Source organism: Pseudophryne corroboree, chromosome 4 (genome assembly GCF_028390025.1).
Source record: "Pseudophryne corroboree isolate aPseCor3 chromosome 4, aPseCor3.hap2, whole genome shotgun sequence".
Lineage (NCBI taxonomy): Eukaryota > Metazoa > Chordata > Amphibia > Anura > Myobatrachidae > Pseudophryne > Pseudophryne corroboree.
Window position 1 is genome coordinate 28,250,659 of NC_086447.1, and position 22,422 is coordinate 28,273,080.

Genomic DNA, 22,422 nt, shown 5'->3' on the forward strand with positions numbered 1-22,422 from the left:
CAATTTGCATTGCTACAGCAATTCCACCACTGACACAATTCATTGCTGTCTGACAATTTTGCGTCTCAGGGTCCTACCAACATATAGTTGGAGTCCTAGGAGGCGTCTCCCAGGCCTCATTCTCAAGGATCCTGAGGCGCGTACTTGCTGCATTTCTGAAAAGAACTAAGTAGTTCATACTGTATCAGGGCTGTTGGATGTGGAGTCCCTAGCTGTGTTGAAGTGGCAATTCCATGAAGAGGGTTGCTTCCCACACATTATTGGGGTAGTGGATGGTACACATGTTCCACTTGTGGCACCAACACATAATTAAATAATAAAATAAATATAAATGAAGCGCTGCCTGAATCAAGATCAATTAAATTAAAAAAAATGTATTACATACAAACCTCAAATCACATACAATCAATCATATACCACATGGCCGGTGATAAAAAGGTTCTAGAAACACATATAATTTCAATTGGCAACTCCGGAGTTAAATATTGGATGCTTTTAGCAGACTGTTATAGGCCCTACACATTACACGATTGGCCACCGAGGTGCCCGACGGATGATACGGCCGACGGGCGACCCGGCGGCGGGGGGGGGGGGGGCAGTGACGGGGGGAGTGAAGTTTCTTCACTCCCACTGTCACCCGGCTCCGTAGACTTGCAGGCAAATATGGACGATCTCGTCCATATTGGCCTGCATGCACAGCCAACATGGCACCAGCGAAGAACGAGTGCGGGGCCACGCATCGTTCATCACTGGTGCCTCCACACTGCACGATATGAACGTTATCTCATTCATTAATGAACGAGATCATTCATATCGTGCAGTGATGTCGGCCAGTGTGTAGGGCCCATTAGTATTGCAGGATAAAGCACGTTAGTCTCAGTCATTCCAGCAGGTCAGAGTCAGACGCAGGTTTAGTATACGTGAATGTAAAGATAATTAGCATGCTCTTGTATCCATTCAGATTTCATTTGTATTATCTCAATCACAACTGATTATGGGGGTCATTCTGAGTTGTTCGCTCGCTAGCTGTTTTTAGCAGCCGTGCAAATGCTATGCCGCCTCCCACTGGGAGTGTATTTTAGCTTAGCAGAAGTGCGAACGAAATGATCGCACAGCGACTACAAAATATTTTTGTGCAGTTTCAGAGTAGCTTCAGACCTACTCAGCACTTGCAATGACTTCAGACTGTTCAGTTCCTGTTTTGATGTCACAAAGACGCCCTGCGTTCGCCCAGCCACGCCTGCATTTTTCCTGGCACGCCTTCGTTTTTCCTGGCACGCCTGCATTTTTTTGAACACTCCCTGAAAATGGTCAGTTGACATCCAGAAACGCCCACTTCCTGTCAATCACTCTGCGGCAAGCAGTGCGACTGAAATGAGTCGCTAGTCCTTGTGTGAAACTACATCATCCATTGAGAAAGTACGTTGCACGTGCGCATTGCACCGCCTACGCATGCGCAGAAGTGCCATTTTTTGGCATCATCGCTACGCAGCGAACATTTTCATCTAGCGATCAACTCGGAATGACCCCCTATGTGACTATCCAATATACTTAGCAGTCCTGCGTGGCCACGCTTATACCTTTACATACATCTCGACGTGTCTTCAGGCCAAAATGCTCTTTTAGAAACCAGGTGACATCTCACCATTTGTGAGTAACACTCTGGTCCTCACGCTGCAGATGTTAGACAGATTTCTTTGGCAAGACTGCCGGTCGCAGGTAATTACTTATTAATTTTTAAGGTTTAGATTACATACTTTAAAACCACAAGGGTTAAACGATATGGAGGAGTTAAATAATATTTAAATAATAGATGAACGTATGTATTGAATAATGAGTTATATTACACTACATTACCAGGCTGCTTATAACAATCCCGCAGTTGTAAAAAATATAAATACTCTCTCTCTCTCTCTCTCTCTCTATATATATATATATATATATATATATATATACATATATATACATAGAGACGGACAGCACACCTGTTAAATACAACAGCAAATGTCCCGGTGCCAGCGGTAGGTGCACAAGCAATACACCAATATATCCAAAAGAGTCATCAACGGCACTCAGTAAATAATTTGCAAAGAGGCAGAAATATAGCAACGTTTCGAAGGATTTATTCCCTCATCGTCAGGCACGTGCCTGACGATGAGGGAATAAATCCTTCGAAACATTGCTATATTTCTGCCTCTTTGCAAATTATTTACTGAGTGCCGCGGATGACTCTTTTGGATATATATATATATATATAAGATGTTTTATATATATTTTTTATAAATAATTATTAAATGCATTGTTGGTATCGATATAGATATTGTGTCACAATATACATTAATGCAGCATATAAGAAATGCTATACTATTTGTATTATATATTTTAGAAAAAGCTATAATGCAGTATATTTGTATAATTGTATTGCATATATTCTTAAATGTATTGCTGATATCAATATAGATTTTGTGTCACAATATATGTTAATGCGGTATATATGAAATGCTATACTATTGCCTTAAAAAAATCATAATACAGTATTTATTAAATGAGTACAGGATTGATACAATGTATGTTAAAAAAATAAAGAACAATGATATAATGTAGCATTGCTGTGGAACACAATGCACATGTGTAAGAGGCCCAGACACGTGGGTAGGAATGTATAGTATATAGATGGGTGCTAAGATATAGGGGGTAATTCTGAGTTGATCGCAGCAGCAAGTTTGTTAGCAATTGGGCAAAACCATGTGCACTGCAGGGGGGCAGATATAACATTTGCAGAGAGAGTTAGATTTGGGTGGGTTATTCCATTTCTGTGCAGGGTAAATACTGGCTGCTTTATTTTTACACTGCAATTTAGATTTCAGTTTGAATACACCCCACCCAAATCTAACTCTCTCTGCACATGTTATATCTGTCCCCCCTGCAGTGCACATTGTTTTGCCCAACTGCTAACAAATTTGCTGCTGCGATCAACTCAGAATTAGGCCCATAATCGGAAGCTGAAGCGCTTCAAATGAGGGACCCGCACAGTGAAACGCATGACAGGAATGTATGAAGTGCGTATGTGCAATGAGACGCACTACCGGAAGTTGAGGCGCGACACAGTGGAATGCACGAAGTGTGCATGTGCAATGGGGTGTATAACTAGAAGCCGAGGCGCAATAACCGGCTTTAAAAGGAGATTGATCACCAGGTGCCAACATCCTTCTGATGAAGCCACTGAGGTTCTAAAAATGGAGAAACGCGTAGAGGACGAGGAGTGTGACCCGCGGCTGGCGGCACTACTTACTAATCTTTGCACTAACCGCGCGAGTACTGGAAGCTTACAAAGTGGGTGAGATGTCACCCGGACCAATAGCTGTATACCGGTCTGCTACACGCTGAACTGTGCATAACCCAATATACTGTGGCCATGCAAGCATCGCATATATATGGACTATGCACTAACAAATAAACTGTGGTAGTGAACTTGCAAGCATCATACTATCATAAACACAGAATATACTGAATACTAAGGCTGCCTATCTGATATGTTTTCTAACCATGTTGGAATAATGGATTTTTAATAATAGACGCCACTAACACAATAATACTGCTTTTTGTTGGATAATGGACTCTAATTCATTCTTATTACTAACTAATGGATTTTGATTCATCACCATTGCCAATATACTGCAATTTACATCTAATATATGATAGAAATGGTTGTGATCACAATAGTGATATAATTTTAATTTGTAATTGAATCACCGGCCGTGTGGTATATTAATTAATGTATTGTATGTTTTATGTGTATTAAATGTTTTTAAAATATATTTAATGTGCTTTATCCTACAATACTAACAGTCTGCTAAAAGCTTCCAATATTTAACTCCAGAGTGGCCAATTGAAATTATATGTGTTTTTAGAACCTTTTAATCACCGGCCGTGTGGTATATAATTGATTGTATGTTATTTGATATTTGTATGTAATAAATGTTTTTTTTATTTAATTGATCTTGATTCAGGCAGCGCTTCATTTATATTTATTTTATTGTGTATGTTATGAGGTTCAGTGACCTCATGGTGAAGCTGCAGGCGTGTATCAGGAATTATAAATATTGTGGGACTTTTTGTGTCAGTGTCCAAGAGTTATTATTTTTCTTTTATACTTACATAATGAAATAGTCTTTAGGAACAGAGAAATGTTCCACTCTTTGAATGTGATGGTTGTTTGAGGACCATCCTTCCCGATCCTTTCCTTGAATTCCCGGTACCCAGGAAGTGCCCATGATTCACACGTGACTAGGCAATCAGGGATTTGGCAAAAATGATCAAGGTTGGAAGGCCAAGACTCGTGGATCTTGGGTGAGTTAGAGCCACATCATGTAGTAAAGGTTCAGTTTTGTGGGTGTTTAATTGTTAGCCATATTTTTGTCAAAAATGTGTTTGTGTTTTTGCAGGAGATTGTGGATATCCTTGCACCCGCTGGCTCATGACTCCTTACAGCACACCAACACCAGGACCACAATCGGCATTTAATTCCGCCCTTACAGCCACCAGACAGCTGGTGTATCGCACGATCAGAGTTTTAAAAGGGCGTTTTCGGGTGCTCCACCGCACTGGTGGCGACCTCATGTATTCGCCAGAAATGGTTAGTATGATAGTGGTCTTGTGTGCAATAATGCACAATATTGCTAGAAGGAGGTGTGTGGAGCTGGCCCAAAATGAGGCTTTGGGCCCAGAGGATGATGAGCCAGGGGTTGGCCGTACATGGAGGCGGGGCTCAGAGACACAGCGTGGAAATGCCCTTAGGGCCAGAATAGTGGAACAATATTTCAGGTATGTGTGAGTTATTAGCTCATCTGACAAGTGTTTATTGGTGTTTTTTTTAATTTTGGTTTGTTTTATTTTTAATATTTTGCTACTCTCAAAAAAATTATTTCCACACAAATTTGATGGAAGTTTGTAAGTGTTTAAAAAACAACAGTACTGCATTTGTGTGAAAAGTATTCCTATTTACAGAAATGTTAGTGGCTGTACATAAAACATATTGTAATGTAAAATTGCAAAATAAGCCTGTCAAGAGTTCATGCACAACATCACTGTACAAGTAGTGTTGTGTTGGCCACATATATATTTTTTTTTTAAAAACAATGAGGCTATGTGTTTCTTTACACATAACCATTTTTTTTATATAAATTATTTAATTGTTGCTGCATATGTGTTTTTGTTTGTGATGCATTGATGTGTCTTAAGTGTTTTAAAAAAAATCCATTTAAAAAAACACATATAAACAAACCAAACACCTCAATCCTGCAATGTTCAGTTGATTGAAGAACAGAGCTGTTTTGTAAATATTTTGCAAACTCAACACTTGCAGCAGCATACAATCGCAATTGCGTCTGCAACCGAGAGCACGGACCATACTGTTAATGTGTATAGCAACAAATAGCAATAAAGCTTAAATGTATTTATTAGCATCACAGATGTTGACCAATCAACAGCAGGCAGACAGTATAAATATTAGCAATTTAGACTAATATGCCTTCGGCACCATGCGAGCTGCTGCATTCAGCATCATGGAGTTGCGGCTCCTAAAATCGGTGATGGACCGACGCGTAGGCCGCACGAGCCCTTATGTATCAAACGCCTGCAAGCGTGTGGCCTACGTGAAGGTATTCCGAAAGCTGCGGTCGAAGCTCTGCAGCAGGCAGACCATCGTCCAGTTAGAAAGGTGGTGGTCCGACCTGCGCCAAAGGCAGCCGTGGCTACTTGCTGAATTCCGCCAGCAAATAGATGACCGTAAGTAATGCATACTGTAGCATTTGTGTGCGCATGACTGTTTACAGTTCAAAGTTGTGTAATATTTGCATCCATAAGTGTGTGTATGTTGTTTAGAAAAGAAATGAATGGAACACCTCTCCAATGCGCGGAACTGGCTGCCTACACTGTTTAAACCAGAGTATGGGCGTATCCCACTCCCTAGGTAACACAAATTATGCAAAAAAGATATGGAATAGACTGTGTTGGGCGCCAAATGACAAAGTACAGCAGAGTATAACAATAGGTATCAGAATAGTAAATAGCAAATGATCGAATACTGAGAAATAAATTATACGGACATCCCTTTACAATACTTTAGTTCAGGCGTGTAGAGGGTTCTCTGAATTCCTCATATGCAGAAGGGCAATCTCAGCAGGAACTTTATTCCAGAATTCACGACTTGTTTTGAGGCATCTCAAGCGCTTTTGACCTTAGACGGGCCTTCATCAGGAGACTCAGAAGACAACAGCATATACTGCACAACAAGGATCCAGTCCCTTTGCAGTCCAACAGTGTGTGTATGTTGTTTAGCCTGGAGATCTTTAAAACGTATGTTGGTATGCATAGATGTTTGTACGGATGTATAGAGTATGTGTGGGTTGTAAATTGAGTTAAAAACAATCATTAGCATACCAGTAATAATTTTGTGTTTATTTGTAGTATAATAAAGTTTGTTGTTTCTCAAACAAAAAAAAATAATGTAGGTTTCATGTTGATTATTGATTAGGGATTGTTATTTTTTAACAAATGTTTTTTAAAACACATAAACTGTGTTCCTCTCTCGTTAGGAAGAGCTGAAAAAGAAGTGCCCGACAATGGCAACCTCCCTCATCCTCTCAAACTCCCTCTCCCATTCAACCACCCTCTCCCCCTTAACCACCCACCCCCATTCATCCACCCTCTCCCCCTCAACCACCCACCCCCATTCAACCACCCTCTCCCCCTCAACCACTCACCCCCATTTAACCACCCTCTCCACCTCAACCACCCGCCCCATTCAACCACCCTATCCACCTCAACCACCTGCCCCCATTCAAGTCCCTTCCCCCATCCAACAACAAACCCCCGGTGTGGAAGATGAGGAGGAGGAGTATGGGCGTCTGGAGGAGTGTAAGTGTGGTTTTTTTTTTGCCTTTAAACAGATACTTCTACATGTGTCTACAAATTGTGGCTATCCAGCTGCTGTGGAACTACACAGGCCAGCATGCCTTGCAACAGTTGTGCAATGTAGGAATGTGTAAACATTTGCAGGGCATGCTGGGATGTGTAGTTAAACAACAGATGGAGAGCCTCAGTTTGCTGTCCCTGGACCTAGACCAGTGAGGGTAAAACTTTGGTCCTCCAGCTTTTGTTGAATAAAACATCCCAGCATGCCCTACTACAGTTTTTGCATGGCCAAGTTGCCCAACTCTTGAAGGGCATGCTGGGCTGAGTAATTCCACATCAGCTGGATAGCTAAAGGTTCCCCATGCCTGACCTAGAGATTGAGGTGTTGAAGTGTGCTTTGTGCATTTATTATATATTGCATAATGAGTGATATTTTATTTGCTGAATTAGTAAACATCTTTTTCAGATGCTGCGTTTGGAGTTCGTATATCAGACATACCAGCACCATCCCCTGGTGCTGAAGAAGAGGAGGAGGAAGAGAAGGAGTATGGGCCTATGGAGAAGAGTAAGTATTTTTTTTTAAATTTACATTGGCCTTTAAACAGATACTTCAACATGTGTCTACAAACATTTGGCTATCCAGCTGCTATGGAACTACACAGCCCAGCATGTCCTGCGACAGTTTTTGCATTTGTCCATACTAAAATTGTTGCAGGGCATGCTGGTATGTGTCGTTCAACACCAGCTGAAGGTCCAATCATTCACTATCCCTGACCTACACTGTGAGCTGTTGAAGTGTGGGGGTCATTCCGAGTTGATCGCTCGCTAGCTACTTTTAGCAGCCGTGTAAACGCATTGTCGCCGCCCACCAGGGAGTGTATTCCACTTTGCAGAAGTGCACACGCTTGTGCAGCAGAGCGCCGGCAAAATCATGTTGTGCAGAACAAGACCTGCCCTGTAGTTACTCTTCATGTGCGTTGAGTCTAACGACGGAGGGACGGCTTTTGACGTCACACACCCGCCCAGCGTCCGCCCAGCCACGCCTACATTTTCCCCGACACTTGCGTTTTCTAAGCACTCCCTGAAAACGGTCGGTTGACACCCAGAAATTCCCCTTTTCTGTCAATCTTCCTGCGTTCGGCCGTGCGACTGAAAGCTTCGCTAGAACCTGTGCAAAACCACAAAAGACTTTGTTCCCGTACGTTGTGCATTCTCATTGTGGAGCATACGCAGAAATGCTGATTTTTAGCCTGATCGTTGCGCTACGAACAATGGTAGCTAGTGATCAACTCGGAATGACCCCCTGTGTTTGGTACATTGGTTCTATATTGCATAATGGCCCTCATTCCGAGTTGTTCGCTCGCAAGCTGCTTTTAGCAGCATTGCACACGCTAAGCCGCCGCCTACTGGGAGTGAATCTTAGCTTAGCAAAATGCGAACGAAAGATTCTCAAAATTGCGAATAGAAATTTCTTAGCAGTTTCTGAGTAGCTCGGGACTTACTCTGCCACTGCGATCAGTTCAGTCAGTTTCGTTCCTGGTTTGACGTCACAAACACACCCAGCATTCGCCCAGACACTCCTCCGTTTCTCAAGCCACTTCCGCGTTTTTCCCAGAAACGGTAGCGTTTTTTCACACACGCCCATAAAACGTCCAGTTTCCGCCCAGAAACACCCACTTTCTGTCAATCACATTACGATCACCAGAATGAAGAAAAAACCTTGTAATGCCGTGAGTAAAATACCAAACTTCTTAGCAAATTTACTTGGCGCAGTCGCAGTGCGAACATTGCGCATGTGCAATTAGCGGAAAATCGCTGCGATGCAAAGAAAATTGCAGAGCGAACAACTCGGAATGACCACCAATGTGTGAAATTATTTGTAATAATTGTTTAAACATTCTTTACAGATGCTGATGTTGGAGATCCACATCGTCCCATTCACTTGTCCCTGCAGTGGGTGGCAGCCCACACGCAGGCCATACTAGATTAAATAACATTTTTTTTAAATATTTTTAAATTATTTGATTTTTAATGTTTATATCAATATTTTTGAATAAAATTTTGTACAAATTAACTTGTGTGTTATTTATTCTTTTTAAAGGCCAATATCATATATGTATTGATGTAGCATCGGTTTGTAAGTGATCAAATGGAGAGTGGTAAAGTAACCGCAAAACAAACCTAACTGCATTTTATATACACAGCCTGTGACATGGCAGTTAGGAGCAGATTGTTTGCTTCTTTACCACTCCCCTTTTAAATGCTTGCAAATAGATAAATCATATATGCAACGGAACATAATGAGTATTTAATGTATGTCATACATTCACTGCTTAGTCAAAATCATAACACATAACATATTAAACCTTTCTTTTTTTAGTCAAAACAAGTATACATTTTATTAAATTCAGGGAATTGTGCAAATAGGACAACAAATATATTAAACTGATATGTTTGTTGCCTTAATTGCTGAATGAAATTGGACAATTAGGTTGATAAACTCTTAATTTTGCAGTGTTTGATCACTTCATTGATCAATCACATTACAATTCCTTAGGGTAATTGTTTTTTTCAAATATTTATAAAAAAAAAACAACCCATTGTGCATTTATTTGCAAACTAGCGAATGCAACGCACATGTACGACAAGCTCCATGTTGCTAGCTATGCAAATAGGAACCTTGTGGACACATCACTCCCGTGTGAAGCAAAATAGTAAACACCTCTTTTGTGCACTTCTGAACATTTTTGTGCACTCGTGCGTGATATCACTGTTCTGTTTTTCTGCCTGATCTCACTCTTGAGTTGCGTTCGTACCGCTTGCGTGCACATTGAGCAGCGATCAGGTCTGAATTACCCCCAAAGTTGTAAGGAAGAGAGACATATAAACTATTACCAGGTTTCCACTTTTGAAAATCCGCCATATTTGGGCATCAAAATCTCAATGAGAGACCTTTAGTTGGTATACGGGGTATATGTCTCACAGTGCCTGCATCTGCTGTTAACCCTTATTGTGCAGGAATAGATGCAAGACCTAATAAGAGTGCAGGGGAGAGGTCCCTGGTGCTGTGTTGTAAAATGTTTTTTATTTTGTACGGATTGTACATAAAACTGTGGGTGCCCAAGCAAAATATAACAGATTAATATGTTTAAATAAATCAGTTCTATTACTGTTATATGGTTCATTCAAAGCTCCACAATGAGCCAACTGGTGTGATATAGTTTTGATTATGTTTTACTGCTTTGACAATAAAGATTGTTCTATGGAGAGAGGTAAGTAAGGCTTTCTAAGGAAAAAGCTTCCGCACAAGATAACGCCAGGGATTTCTGCTGTCATCAATCATATCTGAGACATTGAATTGATGATGAGAGGATCCCAAGTGTCTCTGTGTGGAAAAAGTATGCTTCTACTCTCAGCCCCTATAGAACATGTTTATGGCACTTGGGCTGAGGAGAGAGCACTGAAAAGATGGGGAGAAGAATGAATGAAGATAAAATATCTGTGTTTACAATTACTCATGATGATACTCAATTATCTTGAGTCACTATTTCTGATCTCCACAATGGGGGTGATTCCGAGTTGTTCGCTCGCTAGCTGCTTTTAGCAGCATTGCACACGCTAAGCCGCCGCCCTCTGGGAGTGTATCTTAGCTTAGCAGAATTGCAAACGAAAGATTAGCAGAATTGCGAATAGAAATTTCTTAGCAGTTTCTGAGTAGCTCCAGACTTACTCACAAATAGAAAAAAGAGTCCAAAGACAAATGTGGGCGCTGATTAATTCAAAATTAGCAAGGATAATATTAATTTTTTTGTATAAATTGCTAACTACCCTTCTGGCTGCCCACAATGGTAGACCTGGGTATCTACCGTACTCAAGCAGAAAACCAGCTGCTGGTTTTGTAAATATACAAATTTATTGGTAAAAAGTTATTTCTAAAAATAGACACTGAATGGCTGAATGCCTCAACATTGCATGTACACAGTGGAACAAATATTAAACATGTGAAATAAAATAAAGGACTGTGTCCTGAAGCTCAGAACTTGCTGGTAATTATACACAAAGCCTGTTTAGATGTTAATTATTGCATGCATAAGCCGGCTGTTAATGGCTACAAGGGTTAAAGCATATTGAGCTCAATTGCAAAAAAAAAAAGAAAAAAGCTGGTTAGTACTTGATAGATGTTACCAAAGGAAGAAGAAAGGAAGGCTCTTGTGTGGGCGCACTCTTAAAAGTTGAAATAAAGTTCAAATAGTTTCAGATATACATAGTAATTGATAAAATATAGCTTTTAATGGATATACATTATAAACAATGCTATCTCATGATTACCCATAGTACAATATAGGCTCCAAAGAATGAATGTGATTTAAAAAGTATATTAAATTAAAAGAGATTTTTTTCTCCTCTAGAGGGGATTGTGAAAAAATGAAGAAATGTTCTGGTCCTGTCTCACAAGATGTGATAAGGAAGGCTGTAGACACTTAGCTATTCTACATCCGTTTCCACCCGACCAGTACAGAAAAATCTGTATTGTTGAGACCAAATTATGGTCAATTGTCCAATATGAGAAAGTTGGACAGGTACGGTAATGGCTAGTTTATCATTTGGAATGGGAACAAAGAACTCCTTTTGGACTTTATCAGGACCCTGAATACCAATGATCTTAACATCTCGCTCACACATACCATCAGTTCAGAAAAAGTCCCCTTTCTTGATCTCAACATCTATAAATCAGACACAGGGTACTTGGCCACCGAACTGTATCGCAAGGAGACAGCGACGAATAGTATCCTCTTTCAGACTAGTTCACACTTCCCACCAACAATCGAAAACATCTCCAAAGGGGAATATTTAAGGTTAAGAGAAACTGCTCTGAAGACCATATTTTCAACAAAAAGAGTTGGGAATTGACCAATCGTCTGCAAGCGAGGGGCTACAGTAAACGTTCATTGAAACGAGCCTACGCAGCAACTAAAATGGTCCAAAGGGACAAACTGATTTTTGGGAAGAAAAAGGCTATTTCCAAACAGGAGGACAGCGTCAGATTCATTGGCACCTTCTGCCCAGAATGGAAATTGTTGAAGGATGCTATATCCAAACACTTACCGATATTACAACTTGATCCTGATCTATTTCCGTTCATTAACACCCCTGTTCAGATGAGTTGGCGAAGATCGAAAAACATTAAAGATCAACTGGTCCGTAGCCATTTCCTGACCTCACCTCCAAAGAAACCCACGATAACCGGCTCTTTCCCATGTTGCCGCTGTAAGTCATGCCCACAGATGGTACAAAAACATATGGTTACCGATAGATATGGACAAACGCTAAGAATACAACACTTTTTCAATTGCAACACACAGGCAGTCATTTACTGCATAACCTGTAGTTGTGAGTTGAAATATATTGGCATGACCACTCGGAAATTGAAGGAAAGGGTTCTGGAACATATGGGCAACATCCGGAATGCCCAGCAAGATCTTTGCGAATGAAGCAACTTACCTCGGTTGCCAGACACTTCCACCTTGCCCATAAAGGATCAACGAAAGAACTCAAGGTGTTTGGTCTTGATCGTATCCATTTGGGAATTCGGGGTGGTGATATCACCAAAGAATTGTTGAAAAGGGAGAGTGAGTGGATCTTCCGACTGGGTAGCTTAAAGCCATCCGGACTCAATGAAAACATCAACTACGGTGCCTTTTTGTGAGCTTATCTCATTTGCTTAACTATACATGTCAACCCCACCTACACGTTTTTCTGTTCCCCCCCCCTCCCTCCCCCCTCCTCCCCCATTCCACCACCTTCTCCCCATCAACAAAAAAACCCCAAACCCCCCCCCCCTTTCCCACTAACAACCCCCTTTCAACCCTTCTCCCCCCCCCTCCTTCACTATCCCTCTCATGCCCCATTTCCTTCCCTCATCCCACCCCTGTGTTATACACCAAATCCTGTCACCCATATTTGTTCCATCATTGGACTAGCAACCAGTTTATCACCCTCACTTCCAATTTTATACTATCCACATTCTTCTCCTTTTCCCCAATCCAACACCATCACCCACGTATTAATCCCAACCTATCTCCCACACACGGGCCCAGGGTCACACTCATACGGTTCGCCTGCGTGCGTGTGCACATGGACTCATTGTAATCATACACGCTGCATGCGATCACATTCTAACGCATGCACATCTCTTCCCATCCCTTCTTTCACTTTTGCAATCATTCAGATCTGTTAGCACATCACACATTTTCTCAAGTTCATTTCACTCATCTTTCTTTGTTATTATATTTTAAATCCTTTTATTTTTCATTTTTAATATATTTCTTTATATTCCTTTATCATTTAATATTACTAATCATTTTTACATATTTTAAAATGTTTATATTTTATTTTTCCAATTAATTTCATTTTTCATCATTTTCCCCTCTAACTCCCTTTCATTCATCTCTCACATCATTTTGCAATCCTCAGTGCACTATGAGCCAAATCATCCACACACCTTCATCTTCACCCATTGTCAGTTTCCTTCTCACATCCCCACAACCACATCTATTCACCTGCCTTTCATTGCCATTCCTAACTTATGCCATTTACTTTCCTGTAATTCACGTTTTCGCCACGTGTCCATCAGCATCATTCTTTACCAATTTTGGCATTTTAAAATATCACCTATCTCACCTAGCCTCCAATGTCCCATTCCAAAGTTCCTCACCCAGCCCCCCTTTTTTTTTTTTTTTTTTAGTGTATCCCCCCTTTTTCCTTTGTTTTAAACTGGGCAAATCTGCCCTTCACCAACATGGCCCCTCTCATATCGTGCACATCACATTCCCACTCTCCACACCCCTTCCTAGTCTCCTTAATAGCCAGGGTGAATAACCGCCGGGTCATTGTCATTTATATTGCCTATCGAAGGGGCACAGACCCAGCAAGTTATATTCAATCTAGTTGCGCTGACTATCATCTCACATTGAGGGCAAGTTGCCCCTCTCCATCATGGCCACCCCACCTCCAACGTCACACTATTCAGAGGTCCCGCCCTAATACACCGTCTTATCCATATAGCGGCCTAGATCAGCGCCCCTATCACCATGGTGACAGCCGCTGACACATATGGCTGTGACCTAATGGCAGCATCGTCACACACGTCCTCCCCGCCCCCACCAGGGACGCGCCGGCCCTGATTGGCCAGCGCCGTATGGCTGTTACCTAATTGGCGGCATCGTCACACACGTCCTCCCCGCCCCCACCTGGGACGCGCCGGCGCTGATTGGCCAGCGTCGCACTGCTGGGCTCTCTTATACTCACCACGTCTCTACCCGCACCTCCAGGAAGTGACCAAGCCCTGCGGGGTGAAACGCGTTTTCCGAGCCAGCGGGTCCACCAGCACCAACCACGCCACCAGAGGGTATCTTTGCTGCGGTTCACAACACAGGTTATATACACAGGCAGTGCCTGTGTGGGTAATGTTTAGCATCTATTATTTTTGATTAGCAATTGCACCAGTGACTTAACTTTACAGGGGTATCCCCTCTCATTGGCAAATACAATTAGACTTGCTCACTGTATTGAGATATATATATGCTATCCATTGTTCCTCCTGTGTCGGCAGCATTACCCTATATGCATACAATTACTGAGGGGACATTCCAATCAGCACCCTTTGGGTTACTTTTTGTTATATAATCCAGGCATACGGCATAATCCTTTATTTCTGAGTTACATTTCATCTATCTGACATCTAAACTGTATTTTCATTATTTATATTCCATATGTATTTACTTTTGCATTTTTTCCTGATGTCAGCAAATGCTTGCTAATAGGATATTTTGCACACAATTATTGATGCCTTCTGTTTTCATTCGTCATTTCTTTTCTTTTTTCCGTGGACTCTCATCTATGATCCTGGATGCGTAATACCACCTACGTGGGACCTACTGCCTCCAGCCTAACGTAGAAAGCAGATCCACACCTTTGTGACCAAGTGTCACATCTTTTCTCTTATATAGGTGCACTCTCAATGGCGTCCAACTCACCCATTTGTCTACTACCATACCACACTGCCAGTGCCCGATCTCGTCCGATCTTGGAAGCTATACAGTGTTGGGCTGGGTTAGTACCTGAGGGGGAGACTCACAGGGAATACCCAGTATAGTAGACGCTTCACCTCTGTGATGTGCGTTATCTGACGCCAACAGCAGTATCACCACTTTATTTCATCTCTCTCCATAATATCCCCATATTTTGTGTATGCATACTCTGTTTATACAATCGCTCAAGACCCTCTGAGCTGATCACTTACAAATAATCTATACAGTGCATTCAGTTGGTGACTGGTGGGAAGTGGGTACTGTCTCACTATCCATTACCGTACCTGTCCAACTTTCTCATATTGGACAATTGACCATAATTTGGTCTCAACAATACAGATTTTTCTGTACTGGTCAGGTGGAAACGGATGTAGAATAGCTAAGTGTCTACAGCCTTCCTTATCACATCTTGTGAGACGGGACCAGAACATTCCTTCATTTTTTCACAATCCCCTCTAGAGGAGAAAAAAATCTCTTTTAATTTAATATACTTTTTAAATCACATTAATTCTTTGGATCCTACATTGTACTATGGGTAATCATGAGATAGCATTGTTTATAATGTATATCCATTAAAAGCTATATTTTATCAATTACTATGTATATCTGAAACTATTTGAACTTTATTTCAACTTTTAAGAGTGCGCCAACACAAGAGCCTTCCTTTCTTCTTCCTTTGATAACATATGTTCTTTCTGGCTCTTGGCGCACCACCACACTGGACATAGATTTGGTAATTTATACAATATATCTTAATTGTCCGAATTTTGGTTTGTTCATTATTTGCTAATTCATTCACTTTGAGACCAGTGCCGGGTCGCCCCCTTTTTCCTTTTCTAGTACTTGATAGAGCCTGTTAATACTTCACCGATGCAGAGCTGATAAGATGAATATTCAATAAAAGGCTGTTGATAATATCAATTGGACTGGGTCCACAGCTGTCTCATGTCCATGGAGATTACTTGATCCACTGGCTAGCTTAATAGCAGACCGCTCAGCGGCGGTTCCCTTGCACAGGTCCTGCTGTTAGTGGTGCAGTGTGCTGACAGCTGACGCTGGGCCAGGGTGAGGACGGAGACAGCCACTCCCCGTTTCTCTAGACACTACCGCCTTTTTCCCTGAAATGCCTGCGTTTTTCCGCACACTCCCAGAAAACGGCCAGTTTCCGCCCAGAAACACCCACTTCCTGTCAATCACACTACAATCAGCAGAACGATGAAAAAACTTCGTTAGGCCGTGAGTAATATACCAAACTTTTGTGCTAATTTACTTGGCGCAGGCGCGCTGCGTACATTGCGCATGCGCAGTTTGCGACTAATCGCTCCGTAGCGAAAAAAAATAACGAGCGAACAACTCGGAATGACCACCAATAGGTGTGTCTCCTGGTGAGATGGGTAATATTCGCTATAATGAAATCGCTGGTTTAAGCACTTAAATAGTTGAAATTCATACAATTATTCAATGAGCATACAAACTGTATAACTAGAGAACTAACAATGGTCATCAATATGTAACAATTACCACTCTGTTATGACATAAATACTGTCAGCTGGATTCATTCATTAAAGTACAGAACATAATTAAGGACGCAGTTTTCTATTTATCTAGAATCACAGCGTCTGTATGTAAAATCTCTGAGTGTTGAATTGTGGTATGCAGTTGGAATCGCTAGTATAACTGTATGAGCTGATTGTGTACCAGTGCTTAAATCCTCTGTACTGCAAATGAAAAATCAATAACACTTTTGACATTCATGATTACAATTGTCCGTAATCTGCGGGACCCCATAGTGTGGCTAAAGCCGCTATATCAGTTATTTGATTAAATGGGCCCTATGACAGCATAAAGCCATGATAACTGGTGGGACCTTGTAGTGCGGCTATATGTCACAATGTGTAGGTTCCCACTGCATAAATGTCCGTCATTCAGCAAGACTCATGGGTGCGACTAGATTCACTATGCAGCTTGTGAATAAATGGGTCCTACTCACAGTTATTCAACAGGGCCACCTGGTGTATCTTGAATTGCTGTGTAATCTTCTAATAGGTGGGTCTCAGGTGATGCCGGAATATTAGCAGCGACTGACAATTGCAGAATCAGCGCTAGGTGTCTGTCCTGTTTCCTCTTATAAGGAGACTACTAAGATTTATGGAGTACATTTACTAAGGATTGGGTTGTCAGAGCTGTCACTCATGGCCGGCTTTAAAATGTCAATATAAATACTGTAAATAATAAACATGCCTGGTTTAGCATTGAATCCTGTTGCTGCTTTAAAAATATTGATTATAGCTGCAGCTGTGACAACCCGATGCTTAATAAATATAGCCCTATAGTAGAACTAGGGTGTGCAACCACTATCAACTCTATTTGCAGATTCTAAATCTGCTTACTTGCAGGAAAAAAAACAATTCTTTGACATGGAGCAAAGTTACATCTGACTGGATTAACTCCTTTCTTAGTGTTGATGATATGAAAATCTGCAAAAATATTGGGGTGAGGAACACCTGATAACTGGATCTTCTACATAATGACCATGGCTATGTTTATTGGCTGGACTTCATCGCTCGACACCAAAACACAACCTCAACTTCAAATATCTAGTATAACATTTAAAAAAAGACTTTTAATCTCAACAAACTATGAACTTAAAAAGAGTGAAGAAGAAGAAGAAGAAGAAGGAGAAGAAGAAGGAGAAGAAGAAGTGAATGAATAAAAATGGTAACACATCTTCAAAAGGCGAAAAACAGAAATATAATAACAAAATAAAATAAATAGAAAAAGTCTTAAGGCCTAATTCAGATCTGTTCACTCGCTAGCGTTTTTCGCTGTGCAGCGATCAGGTAACTACTGCGCATGCATATGCACCGCAATGCACAGGTGTGCCATACGGTTACAAAGCGGCTCGTTGATGTGCACTGGTTCTAGCGAAGAATCCATTCGCACAGCTGTTCACAAGGAGATTGACAGGAAGAGGGCATTTGTGGGTGTCAACTGACCATTTTCTGGGAGTGGTTGGAAAAACGCAGGCGTGTCAAAGCGTTTGCTCGGAGGGTGTCTGACGTCAATTCTGTGCTCGAATAGGCTGAAGTGATCGCAGCGGCTGTAAGGTCAGAGTTACTCAGAAACTGCACAAGCTGTTTTTGTACAGGGCGGTTGCACACGTGTTCGCACACTTGCAAAGCTAAAGTACACTCACCTATAGACGGCATCTATCTGTGCGCAGCGCTGCAAAAAATAGCTAGCGAGCGAACAGATCTGAATTAGGCCCTTAGTTTGGGGTTAAGATGGATTTTGTAGATTATGTGTTTTGGTTTGGAATCTGGATGATTTTTGAAAAGGTATAATAACAGCCATAATCACAGTATTTGGGGGTAATTTTGATCCTACGGTATTATTAACCTCAATAAAATTTATTTCCACTCATTTTCAGTCTATTCTGGACACCTCACACCTCATAATATTGTTTTTCGGCCAAAAGGCTGCACCGAGTTTGCTGGATAACTAAGCTAAGCAAAACAAGTGGGTGGCAGAAACACCTGGCCCATCTAGGAGTGGCGCTGCAGTGGCAGACAGGATGCCAGTTTTAAAAACTAGGCCCCAAAGAGCATATCATGCAAAGAAAAAAAAGACGTGCAAGATGGAATTGTCTTGAGCCCTCCCACCCACCCATATGTTGTTTAAACAGGACAGGCACAGTTTGACAAACCCATAATTTCAGCGACAGGTTGTTTCCGTAGAAAAACCTTGCCAAGTTCTCTGAATCATTGCTAGCTACAAACATATCTCCTCCTTCTTTGATGACTTTTCACATTATGAGAAGAAGCAAGAGGAAGAGAACAGTGTCAAGAAGGTGATTAAAAATTAGAGAGAGGCACACACAATCACACAACACACAGGCTTTCACCTCCACTCCTATATTGGTGTGGAACAGAAAGGACTTCAGCCAAGCAAATATATAATTATTAATTACCACATTACTGGACAAACTGAAAAACTAGGAGCCAAAGCCTCCAAATTTGTACTCACTTCTCCATGTTCAGGGATTAAGATAATCTTGGATTTAATGCTGGAATGCAAATAAAGTGGTATACAGTATACCACAAGATCAAGATTGGATATTTTCTCCTCCATGGAGTCTGGAGACTTATTTTGTGAAAATCTCGTAGGTTTCTTTACTTGAATTTTTTATTGGTTTTTTATTTACATATTTTGTGTCTGATGCCATATTTTTGTTTTTCAAAGCTTGCAGTTACACGCATGTGAGCATACCTGTGTGTCCGAGTTACACACATGTGAGCATACCTGTGTGTCTTGTTTAATTTTTTTTCATATTTCATTTTTAAATAAAGCAGCCACTTAGATGTTTTAGCAGCCCCTCCTGAGCCCTCACAGGAGCCCCAGGTGGGGCAAGTTGAGTTCGGGTGGGTTCGGTACTGTACTAAGCAGGACTGTGCAGTGAATTTTTGGCTATCGAGCCTCTACCCTAGTAAAGCTTACCACCCTACAGTCGAAAATCATTTCATACTATAAGTAGTACTGTGGGAGGAAGCAATGCTCACAGCTCTGTGCCCACAGCATGCCTCAGCCTGGCAAGCCAGACATCTTCCTGGCTGTAAGCAACAATGAGACTCCATACTGGGCCTTATTCAATAACTGTTTGTGCCTCACAGGAGCTCCTGGCCCATCTAGTGCCGCAGTGCAATGGAAAGCTGATGCAATGCAAGATCACTGAAACTCTGTTCTTCTAACACCGCAAGGTCTTGCAATAACCCTACGCAGCCGTTAGGAAAAGAAGAACCCTATACAACAAATGCACATCTAAATAAATAATACCAATGTGTGGAACATCAATAATTAATCAAAATTAAGGTCGACTAATTGGAGCCATTCATTTGAGTGAGTCCCTAACATGAAATAATTGAGAAGAACCTCTCTCTAATGCTCCTGCAAAAAATCTGACTTTTACCTCTCCGGCAGTTGCACTGGATTATGATTCAGTCTCTTTTGAGTCACACTGACTTTGGCCACAAATGTGGTCTCTCCCCCACTTAATTTAAAAACACTTTGTCAAAATAGCAATTTCCATTTCTACCTTTGTGGATATGTTTTCACAAATCTGTTTGTGATGTTGAAGCTTGTTTCATATCTGCTCTAGACTTTCATTTGAACCTAGGATCAAGTAAAGCAGCACCCCTGGAATTATACGGCAGCACCTCTGGACTTATAAAGCAAAGGCAGCACCCCTGGAGAATTACACTGCACATCAGACAGGCAGCAGCACCCCTGGACTTAAACGGCAGTGAAACAGCACGGCTGGACTGATAGGGCAGAGGAGCAGCACCCCATATAGGGCAGCACCCCTGGAATGATGTGGCAAAGAAAAGACGTGAAAGATGGAATTGTCCTTGGGCCCTCCCACCCAGCCGTATGTTGTATAAACAGGACATGCACACTTTAACAAATCAATAAGTTAAGCAACAGGGTCTGCCACACAACTGTGGCTGAAATGATTGGTTTGTTTGGACCCCCACCAAAAAAAACCAATTAATCTCTCCTTGCACAAACTGGTCCTACAGTGGCAAAATGTTGTCATCATCCTCAGATTCCCTCCCACCCCTTCAGTGTTTACATCCTCATCCTCACAGAAAAATAATATTCAAAAAACCACATAATTAGGTGTCGGTGGACTGCTTACGCTATTACCCAAAGTTCCTGAACTTGACGATGACTTACAGTATGATAAATGAGCTGCAGGTGATATATACGGGAGAATGTTCCTAGGTGTTTAACGTCCTAACCCCTACTTATTATGGATTGACAAAGGCAACAGATGGCTTGATACCTGTTGTCTGAATCTGTGGATAAATAATTCCACACTGAAGAGGTGGCTTTTTTGGTATTTTGTCCAGGCATGACAGTTGGCTTTTTCATCCCATGGCCAACAACTGTCTCCACTGATGCCTTATTCAAACAAACCACATCACCATCAGAATCCTCATCGTCAACTTCCTCCGCAGCGCCAGCAACAACCATATTCTCCTCATCCTGGTGTACTTCTACAGTGACATCCTCAATCTCAATATCAGCAACTGGACTGGTGGTGCTCCTCCCAGTTACAGAGGACGTGCAAATGGTGTTAGGAGCCTCCTCTTCCCATACAGTGTTGTGAAGGCCAGGCCTAGACATCGCAACCGCAGACAGTGCCAGCACCCCTATATTTTCACAACACCCCTGTAATTTTACAGCATACAAGACAAGGCCAGTGTACATTTATTTTTACTGCACCACTGTATTTTACAGCATACAGGGCCAGTGTACATTTAATTTAACAGCAGCACCCCTGTATTTTTACATCATACAGGACCAGTGTACTTTTATTTTAACAGCAGCACCCCTGTATTTTTACAGCATACAGGGCGAGCACACATTATTTTCACTGCACCCCAGAATTTTTACAGCATACAAGACAGGCCCTTTAATTTTAACAACAGCACACCAGAATTTTTACAGCATATAGGGCCAGTGTACACTGATTTTCACTGCACCCCAGAATGTATACAGCATACAAGACAGGGCCAGTGTAGTTTCATTTTAACAATAGCACTCCTGTATTTTTACAACACAGAGGACCAGTGTACATTTATTTTCACTGCTCCCCAGAATTTTTACAGCATACAAGGCAAGGCCAGTGTACATTTATTTTTACTGCTTCCCAGATTTTTTACATCATTCAAGACAGGGCCAGTGTACATTTATTTTTACAGCAGCACCCATAACAGCACATGAAGCACCAGTGACAGCCAGGACAGCACCCCTAACATTACAGGGACACCACAGTGACAGGAACAGCACCCCTATAGAGCACACACTGGCCCACCCGATGCCACCACGCACAGAGAGACAGATGTCTGACTCCCTCACTCTCCAAGGGCCTAATTCAGACCTGCTCACTCGCTAGGGTTTTTTTGCAGTACAGCATTCACATAGTCACCACCCACCGGGGAGTGTATTTTAGCTGTGCAAGTGTGCGAACGCATGTGCAGCCGAGAGGTACAAAATTAGTTTGGGCAGTTTCTGAGTAGCCCAGGACTTACTCAGCCACTACGATCACTTCAGCATGTCTGGGCCCAAAATTGACATCAGGAACCCGCACTGCAAACACGAATGCATTTTTCCAACAACTCCCTGAAAATGGTCAGTTGCCACCCACAAATGCCTTCTTTCTGTCACTTTCCTTGCAAACAGCCATGCAAATGGATTCTTCGCACAAACCCATCGCTGAGCAGCGATCAGCTTTGTACCCGTGCGACGCACCTGCGCATTGCGGTGCATATGCATGCACAGTTCTGACCTGATCGCAGCGCTGCAAAAAATGCTAGCGAGTCATCAGGTCTGAATTAACCCCCAAGTCCGGATT

The 22,422-nt window shown here is 41.8% G+C and overlaps 1 protein-coding gene and 1 pseudogene across 1 annotated transcript in view; one reads left to right on the forward strand and one right to left on the reverse strand.

Annotated features, from left to right (window-relative positions):
* LOC134910768 (vomeronasal type-2 receptor 26-like) overlaps positions 1–22,422 on the reverse strand; it is an 80,939-nt gene that overhangs the window by 20,749 nt on the left and 37,768 nt on the right. The window lies entirely within an intron of this gene.
* LOC134912351 (5S ribosomal RNA) lies at positions 14,958–15,076 on the forward strand (annotated as a pseudogene).